Source organism: Silene latifolia, chromosome Y (genome assembly GCF_048544455.1).
Source record: "Silene latifolia isolate original U9 population chromosome Y, ASM4854445v1, whole genome shotgun sequence".
Taxonomy (NCBI): domain Eukaryota; kingdom Viridiplantae; phylum Streptophyta; class Magnoliopsida; order Caryophyllales; family Caryophyllaceae; genus Silene; species Silene latifolia.
The window spans coordinates 332,528,426-332,538,133 of record NC_133538.1 but is presented as its reverse complement, the minus strand read 5'-3'; the positions used below and the strand labels follow the sequence as shown (position 1 = coordinate 332,538,133).

The following is a 9,708-nucleotide window of genomic DNA, read 5'->3' as shown; positions in this document are numbered from 1 at the left end:
TTAACGGGGGAAGACTGTAATACTCCGTATTTTGATAATAATTTATGAAAGTTATTTATGTAATTTAATAATTGATTTAAGACATTTCTAATAATAATTACAATAAGTCGTTAATTAAATAATAAATTAAGCATCCAAGTCGGGAATTGGGCTTAGCTAGAGATTAAGTGTTGGTCTATGTGCCATTGTTAATTGGACCGAAACTTATTAATTTAGTATGAGTGTGATCGGATTTGTATCGGGAATTAATTAATAATAATATAATATGGAAATAATAATGTATAAAGGTAATAATAATTATATTAATAATAACAATAAAGCTATGGAATAATAAATTAGTAAATATTGTATGAGGGAATCCTACTTATGGTAAGATTTATATATGTAATAATAATAATAATATAATGGTAATTAGAATAATGGCAATTCCTAAAATGATTAGAATAAAGTAATTATAATAGTTTCTTAATTGGCATCATATACCCTCTACTTCCAGGCTATAAATACCATGATAGCTGAAACATAATTCATAAAAAAAGAAGAAGGAGTTTTACGAGACGGAAAGAGCGAATAAGGCGATAAAAGGTAAGATCGTCTGAACTAATGTTTATATTGTCTTAATAATTTAAGTTAACGTTTATACACCGTATAGACCACCACGATCAACATCGTTGACCTTATTAGCTACCTTGGACCACCGTGATTCTTTTAAGCCTGTTTGTGACCATCATTGACCACCGTGGGTGGCGGTGTGGGCGTCTAAAAGGTGGCTGTCGTGGCTAGTTAAGACGGGTTTAAACTCGTGTATACATGACGATTTGACCTGGAACTTGGATGGTTAGTCTTGTCGGCATTGGGCGGCCTAAGGGTGGTAATGGGGTGGTCGTCAGTGGTGGTTGGTACGGTGGATGGCGATATAGCGGTTGTTTATGGGTGTTTGTGTGGTGAAAGAGTCGTGGGTATCTTGGCTTGCGTCGTGTGAGACCAAACTAGAGTGGGTAGTGATTAGGTGATGTTGTCGGTATCTGGGTAGGTGTTAGGGTGGAGAAAGGCGGTTGCTTGGTGGTTGTGGTGGCTAGAAACGCGTGAAACAGAGAGGCGTTGCTGGTTGAAGTGGCTGCCGGTGTTGGGTTGTTTCTGTGGTGGTGTCCTTGGGTCAAGGAGATGAGGGAAAATTCCTGGAACCACCGTGGGTCAGTGGTGACTGCGGTGGTGGCCAGAGGTGGTAAGGTTGAATGAGAGGCTGGTGTCGGGTTTTTGGTATTAGTAGTGTCGTGGGGTGTTTTAGGGCGTGAGATTTTAGGGTGCTGGTGGTGTTTTAGCAGGTGGTAGGTGGTTGTCGGGTTTGTCCATGGTGTAGGCTAGGGTTTAGCAGGTCTGGTTGGTACTGGTGGTGGCTAGGAGTGTCATGGGACGCGGGTTTTGGTGAGGCGTTAATCACGGTTTAAAACCGTGAATGTATGGGTGTGGGGATGGTTTCACGTGTTACATGGAGGTTTTTGGGTTGTTGGAATTTACGAGGTATATGGGTTGGTTATGGGTTTGGGTCTTATTTATTTGAGTCGGGTTTTTAAGTTGGGTTTGACTCGGGTTTTCGTATATCGTAATAATAATTAATAATAATAAGTTATGAATAAAATATTATAATAAATAATTAATTTGAATAATTGATATAATAAAAGGGAATAAATAAATAAATAAATAAATAATTGAAGTGAATTGAATTATAATATTTTGATTAGGTGACGGTTGTGAAGAATTACAATCGGATCGGATTGCTTTATTTATTGGATTGCTTGAGCTACGTAATTGGAATTGCTTGCCAGGTAGGGGTAAATCCTACTCAACTTTTACTCGATAATATTTAATTTATTGGATGGCTTATATTAAAATGAATTGATCATATGAGAATTGTGTTGGTTGATATCATTGTAATTGTTGGAAGGGGGGATTATATTGTATATGTTGGATGGATTTAAGCTTTGGCTGGTTGGATTAGTTATGACGGAGTTACTGTTATTGCATTGGTTATTCAGTTTAATACTTGCAGATATCCCTTCGTGGTGATGTAGACTATTATTCAGGTTATAATGGCAGACGTCATGGTAAGAGCCTTCGGGTGACGTATTTCAGATTTATTCTGGCAGACGATATTTATCGTGTTTACTCGAGGCAGGCCCCTGATTGGTCTGCAGGCCATCTGGTGGATATTACTCAACTATATGTTGAGGCAGACATTACCTTTTGGTAATGTAGTGTGTGATTACTCACTTTCAGGTTGAGGCTGCCCCGGCCACGGATTGGCGGGATGATTAGTGTAACGAGTATAGCTCGGCTGAAGTGTGCTAAGTAAAAGGGAGGAGCACGTTGTCAGGGGGTTGTGCAATATAAAAAGGAATCGGATTGTTATCGTATGTTTTTGTTCTTAATATATATTCCTTCTTAACCTCGCGGTTGACTGTGTATTCGTGAAAACCTGCGGTGAACCATTTTATGGGGAGCAGATTTGACAGATACTAAAGATTAGCTGACTTGGGAGCATTGGGATGAGAGCTCGTCTTGGACCATAGTTGAAGTCTAGATCACCTAGAACAATTACATCATTAAGTTTTAGTTTAAAGTACTTTGGTGAGTTGGACTTTGTTATTCACTACCTCGGGAAACCGAGATGGTAACAGTCCTATTTATTTGGAAATGTCTACCTAAAGGCTCCTAATTAAATGGGGGTGTTACACCCGACATGTTCCTTCTTTATTGATCATCTTTATTACATTTTCTTGCTTTTACTGCTCTTTCTTTACTACTCTTTCCTTTAAGCCTTTATTTAGTTTAGAAACCAAATTATAACCCCCCATCTGTGACCAAATAGACCGGCCTTTTACAGATATCTTGCTTCCCTGTGGAGATCGACCTGACTTCCCTAGCTATATAGTTAGTTTAGTTGGTTATTTTTGACAGATATACGACTGCCATGTCAAATTTTGGCGCCGTTGCCGGGGAGGCAATAGCCCTATCTGTTTTTGTTTCGTTTATTTTTATCCGTCTCAGGGAATTTTTATTCCTTGAGACAGTTCTCATTTATCTTTTTCAGGTTTGTGTATGCTCAAGTCGAACAGATCAGAGTTAGTTTCAGCTGATTCTGAGCCAGAACGACTGTTTAGGCATAGACTCCGTCTGCAAAGAGAATCACGAAAGGAAAACTTGAGTACTTTCGAACCCGAGCTTCAGCATTTCCTATTCACAGAAGACGAGTCTTTAGGAGAAGACAATCTCAGTTCTGTAAACCAACTAGTAAAGATGCCGAATATTGCAAGTCATTCGGAGCCTAAAGCATCATATATTCCTAAGGGTTTCAACCTCTAGACTGAGGATGGTAATACTTTTGACATCCGTCCGTGTTATATCAATCTGGTGGAGAGAAATCTCTTTAGAGGTGTGGCAGGTGAAGACCCGAGGAAGCATATGGAGGCGTTTACGGATTATTGCTCTATTATCCCCACCACAAAGGGGGTAACTCAAGACAAGATTAAGGAGGTGCTGTTTCCTTTTTCTTTGATTGACTCAGCCACGGAGTGGCTGACTGACTTGGACCGTATGGCCGTGGGTATCACGAATTGGGAGACTCGCGCTTGCTTTCTATAAAAGGTATTTCCCTCCGCAGCGCACTAATCAGCTGAGGGCAAAGATTACTAGTTTCAAGCAGGCACCTGATGAGACTTTCTATGAAGCTTGGTGTCGATTCAAGAGGTTGGTGAGGTCTTTTCCTCACCATGGTTTTGATCCGTGGTTTCTGTCCAATCAGTTCTAGAATTGGTTGTACGATGACCACAGAGCTATACTTGACGCCTCATCCAACGGAAGATTTCAAAAGAATACAGATGATGATAAGGGATGGGCCATTATTGAGGATATGGAAACCCATTGTGCTGAATATGGAACCCACGAGACGGTATTCGAATAGTTCACGCAGTAGACAAGGCAGTTGTGGCTCAGTTGGAAGCCATGAATGCCCGATTTGAAAGACTAGAACTGCAACCTTCTACAGATCAACAGACGGTTCATCTGTTGACTAGACAGGAAATTGTCACATGTGAGAGGTGTAGAAGCAATGACGGTCATACTACTATTGACTGTCTTACGGAGAAAGAACAAGTCCTTGCCTTTCAACAATATAGGCAAGGAGGAGGTTCTTATTATAACAACCAAGGGGCTATCCATCCCAATTTGAGGTGGAAAAGTCAAAATGTGCTCAATCCCACTCCTCCACCGCAGCAGCAGCCATATGTCCCTCCTCATAAGGATCAACAAGGCTTTCAAAAGCCTCCTTCATTTCCTCCTCCCAATCAAGGTGCATCATCTTCAGGAGGGGTAAGTGAGATAGGTGAGTTGAAGACGATGTTGCAGTCTTTGACAAAACAATGGCAACTGAGTGACCAAAAAAAAGATGCATCCATCAAGTCACTCGAAACTCAAGTTGCTCAGTTAGCCGCGAACCAGTCCACGAGGAAACCGGGTCATTTTCCGTCTCAATCTGAAAAGAATTCACATGAGATGGTGAATTTAATTAACCTAAGAAGCGGTTATTCCTACAAAGGACCGAATTCAGACCCGGGGAAGAGTATCACTGCTGATGAACAGGTTACTGTTAATGAAAACGAGCTGACAACGAAAAAAGTGCTCGATCGACTAGTTTCTGGGGGTCGACAGAGGAAAACATATGAAGAAAGGACTCGATCGAGGGAAACTGTTGCTCGATCGAGTGACCAGGAAAAATAACAGCTCGATCGAGGTGTCAAAACCACTCGATCGAGTGATTTTGCTGAAGAAAGAGTTCGATCGAATGGCATTTTTGCTCGATCGAGAGCCTGCTAGTGCTCGATCGAGTGATATTTCTTCTGAAAGAACTCGATCGAGAGGTAAGAAGTCTCGATCGAAGGATAAAGAGCTTTATCCAGCCGACACATTGGAAGAAAGGAACAAAGGGCTCAAGATACCTATTACCGTGCCCTTCCTGGGGCGACTACAGAACACGAAGGCCAATTAACAGTTCGGTAAATTTGCCGAGCTCCTGAAAAGCTTGCAAGTCACTGTTCCATTCGCCGAGTTGCTGACACAGGTTCCCTTTTACCTTAAATTTATGAAAGAAATTTTATCGCGTAAGAGGCATATTAATGATCATGAGATGGTAGCTTTGACCGAGGTAGGGACTGCCCTAGTTCAAAATAAGTTACCTCCTAAATAGTCAGACCCGGGTAGTTTCTCGATTCCGTGTCATATAGGTACCCACTTGATTGATAACGCGTTATGCGATCTTGGCGCTAGCTTGAGTGTCTTACCTCTGTCTCTTGCCAAGAGACTTTGTTTGACTAAGTTTAACTGCACAAACATGACTGTAGAGATGGCCGACCATAGTATATCACGACCGTTAGGTGTCATTGAGGATATACCTGTTAATATCGAGAGGTTCTTTATTCCCGTTGATTTCGTTGTGCTTGACATCCCCGAGGATACTCATACCCCTATTATTTTAGGGAGACCATTTTTATTCACTGCTCGTGCAGTTATTGACGTCGGGGGCAAGACATTGACTTTTCAGGTTAGGGACGAGGAATTGACATTCTATCAGTCTAAGTCCCAAAGGGCTCCCATGCAAGCTCAGCCTTGCAATGCCCTTTCCTCCACTGACCCTCATATTGACACTCCAGATGAAAGTTTGGAATTTTGTGCTGCTATTGTGACTCCTCCGCCTCATGTTGAGAGCAAAAAGGAGGAGAATTTGTCTGGTTTCCTTGCTGCAGGTACAGATGAAAATAAGGCAGGAGTTGTCAACGGTCATTGTGCAATTAAAATCAGTCAATGTGGGGATGATGATGTCAAAGCTGGTGAGAAAGGAATAAGGACGAGAAAAGTTCGTGCGTATATGGACGTTAACTATCCTTCTCCTACTGATTCAAGTACAAGCTCCTGGAGAATGAAGAGGACGGTTAATGTTGCTGAAGTGACGTCCTCCAGTCAGAAGCCCTCCGTGGGGCTACTGAATTGTTTTGAGAAGTGAGCGGGGAATGCCCTGTGTAACAGATTGTAAAAACTAATTTTAATTTCCGTTGAATTTGTTTTATTTCTTTTATTAGGACAATTAGAATTTAGACATTTTTAGCGTAGTTAGAAAGACTATAGACTGTTACTTTTTATATTTGTATATTGGGATATGTTTACGTGTGTTTTTATGCAGGTTTGGGGAGATTATACACAATTTCAAGGACTTCCACGAGGAAAGGCACTCGATCGAGTACTTTTTGTACTCGATTGAGAGGATTATGCTCGATCGAATGGCTACAGAGTGCTCGATCGAAAGCAGCTAAATAGGGGAGTACTCGATCGAGTATATTTTTACTCGATCGAGTGGATTGCGTACCAGAGCTCTCGATCGAGTTGTTTAAAATCACTCGATCGAGTGAATTTGCAAATGCCGCATAGGAAGTGTCTTCTAAACTTCCTATTTTCCTTCCCTTTTCATTATTTCATTTCCTCTTTCATTGTTTAACCCCTTATTACGATAAAAACCCCCAAAACCTCCATTAATCTTGCCCTTCTATCAAATCCAACACCTACAATTTGTTCATTGTTAATTAATCGTCAATTTCCCCTTATTTTCCCTTTGAATTTTGTTGTTTTTCGCGGTCAATTGAGAATTCTAGGGTTTGCGGTTTCTGGGTTCAAAAAATCGCCATTCTTGCTTAATTTGTGTCGATTAATTGCTCTTCGTAGGTTGCTATTGATCAAGTAAGTAATTCCTATTCTTCAATGTCTTTTAATTGCATTAAGTTTGCTTTCTATGAAGAAAATTGGGAATTAGGGTTTCGGGTAGACGATTTTGGTCGAAATTTTCGACCATAATTGTGATTTTCTGCTTAATTTGCTTAACTTGATGATAATTTCCGTTACCTCATCGATGTTCACTTGTTGTTTCGAATTTTTGAGATAATTTGTGCTTAGGGTAAGTAACAGTCGAAATTTTTGACTGAATTCTGGGATTTTCATGCTGTCATCTGCTTAATTTGCTTCATCTAATATCTGTTTCCTTCTTCCCCGTCACTGATTATCTGCCAATTCGAATTTTTGAGGTAAAATTTGGGAATTAGGCTTGTTCAGTCGACCATTTCGACTGTTTTGGGAAATTTCTCGCTGTTTAATTGATTAATTAACTATCGTTTCCCTTCCCCTGCTTGATTAGGATGGACAGTAGTACATTACCTTCCTCCAGTTTGTCTGTTAGTCCGTCCTTTTCTGAGACGATGGTCCCTGCTGTCACCACCGTCTCCACTTCCGTTAGTACTGCAGCTCCTGTGTTCCTTGTTACTGCTGCTAGTACCGTTTTTGCTGCTGCTAGCTCTGTTTCAGCCTCTACCTCCGTCACAGCCACTGCTGCTAGCCCTTCTTCCTCTATGGCGGTCTCTGCTGCTTCTTCTGTTGCAGCCTCAGCTAGTACTTCAGGTTCCGGGACCGGGCATCTATATTGTCCATGATGTGGCTGACTTCTGACCACCGGACTTGGAAGATTAGTGGTTCCTTGTCCGTAGACCTTTCTTGCACTACCCTTCCTCGTCTCGTCCCCTTGCCCACTGTCGCACGGGGCATTTTACCACCACCGTTACCCATGTATCACCTACAGCTTTGTCCACCTACTACCTTGCCTGCTTCTAGGAAGCGGCGTCGACTTGAGGCCGGAGAGGGATCCACACCATCTACGGGTGGCCAGACTTCCACGGCCACACCTACCCCGATCCCTACTCGTACTCCTACTCCTGTGCCCGACCAGGCACAGCTGGTTCTTCCGGCTAATTTTGTTTGTCCTCCACCCTTTGAGGCGTCTGCGGTTATGGACCAAGGGTGCCGTGACAATTTATTGCTTGATATGGTAGAGAGACAGGCTCGTATGGAGAGGGACATATCTCTCAGTTTGTTCCCTCTGTACAAGTACCACATGATGCGACACTGTCCGATCCCAGAGGGTTGGCCACACCCTTCCTTCTACCGGTACCCAGCTCAGGGGTACCCGGAGTCTGCTAGTGAGGAGGAGGAGGAGGAGGAGGAGGACCCAGTGGCGGCCGCAGCGAGAGCTCAGGAGGATCAGAGCAGGAGGAGAGAGCAGGAGGCAGACCCGGACTTCACTGTGATGGTGGAGGACGTGACAGAGGAGGCTGACGAGTAGCTACTGGTCTACTCACTTCCCCAGTTTTCAAGTTGGTTTGGGGAAGTTCGTGTTTTGTATGTTTATTCTCGCTCTTTTATTTCTTTTGTCTCCTTTTTATTTTATTATTTTTCATTTCTTGGTTGTATATTCCCATTCCCCTGTATATATCTACTGGTGTATGCTGGAGGACAACGAGGGCGTTGTCCGTTTTGGTTTGGGGAGGGTAATGCATCCTTTGAGTCTGCATTTGCATTTGTTTTGCATTCACGTTTCTATTTTCCAGCTTGCATTGTATTTATTTATTTCATTAAATCATAAAATAAAAAACAAAATTAGAAAATTTCAAAAAAATTAATAAAATATTCACGTTTATTTTTGCATATAGGTTGAGTCGGAACGGTTGATTTCCGTGATGATATTGTACTTTAACTTGTCATTTAACTCGAGCCTTGCACTTTCATTGACGGTTATTAGCTGACTCTTACGCATAATCTACGAGTTTTTGTTCAAATATAGCTTACTGTTTAGACTTGACCTGATAAATTGGCAACCTACTTTACAGTTTCGGAGTTTTAGAGCCTTATAACTGGTGACATTCCTGACCGATTTATATACTCATTGCATAGCATGTTCATCATTTTTGCACTTTTATGACATTCGATTTCTTGTCAAATGCATACATTCGGGTTTGTGGCCGGCGTCACATGCAGGGTGGTGCTTGCAACTTTTTTCCCTTTTCTTACATTTTTCACTCATTTAGCTCCACTTAAGCCAAATTTAGCCTTTTTGACCCATTAGCTACATCCAAAACTGAGCCTGCCTAGTCAAGCTAGTTTAGTATGTCTTTTGCGGTATGATTTTTCGTCTGCGGTTTGGCCCGTGTGTATTTTGACTGGAGCTGGTGGAGATGAAGGAAGGGAGTATGAGTATGAATTGAAAAAAAAAGAATTGAAAAAAAAATGAAAAAAAAAGGAAAACGTGAAAAGAAAAAGAAAAAAAAGAAAAGAATATGAAAAAAAGAGTCAGACGTGTGAAAACCAGAAAACAGAAGAAAAAAAATTGAAAAAGTTATTAATTTGTTTTATTTTATTCATTAAGACGGTATTAAAAAAGGGAAGTTTGTGACCGTCTCACTCCTCCGTTCTTATTCATATATTTTTGAGGAGATAGTGTAATTGGATGGTGAGTTGTGTGCCAAATAAAGGGCACTTGAGCTTTATTTTTCAGTCAGTTGAGATTCGGACGGTCTTATATGGTCCTGTTTAGGAACTAGCTTGGCGCTTTTACCTCCACATTTCCATAAATTTTTTTGCCTTTTATCACCTGAACCTCACTATTCCTATACTATTTGTAAGCCCTCGGCTCTGACGGACATTATTGGTCGGATTGTGTGCATTAGTACTTGAATCGTCTTTCATTTTTGTTGCATGCATGATATGTAGGTCGCAGTTTAGGTGAGTGACTGTTTTTATTTCTCGCTTTTATATATAATTCACCCTTTGCTTCATGAGAGA

General features: G+C 41.3%; 1 non-coding gene across 1 annotated transcript; it reads right to left on the bottom strand.

Moving 5' to 3' along the window:
* Positions 1 to 3,671: 3,671 nt before the first annotated feature.
* Positions 3,672 to 3,777, bottom strand: LOC141635392 (small nucleolar RNA R71). Its single transcript, XR_012540085.1, has one exon. It is a non-coding gene; the product is annotated as a small nucleolar RNA R71 (small nucleolar RNA).
* Between the last annotated feature and the right edge of the window lie 5,931 nt (positions 3,778 to 9,708).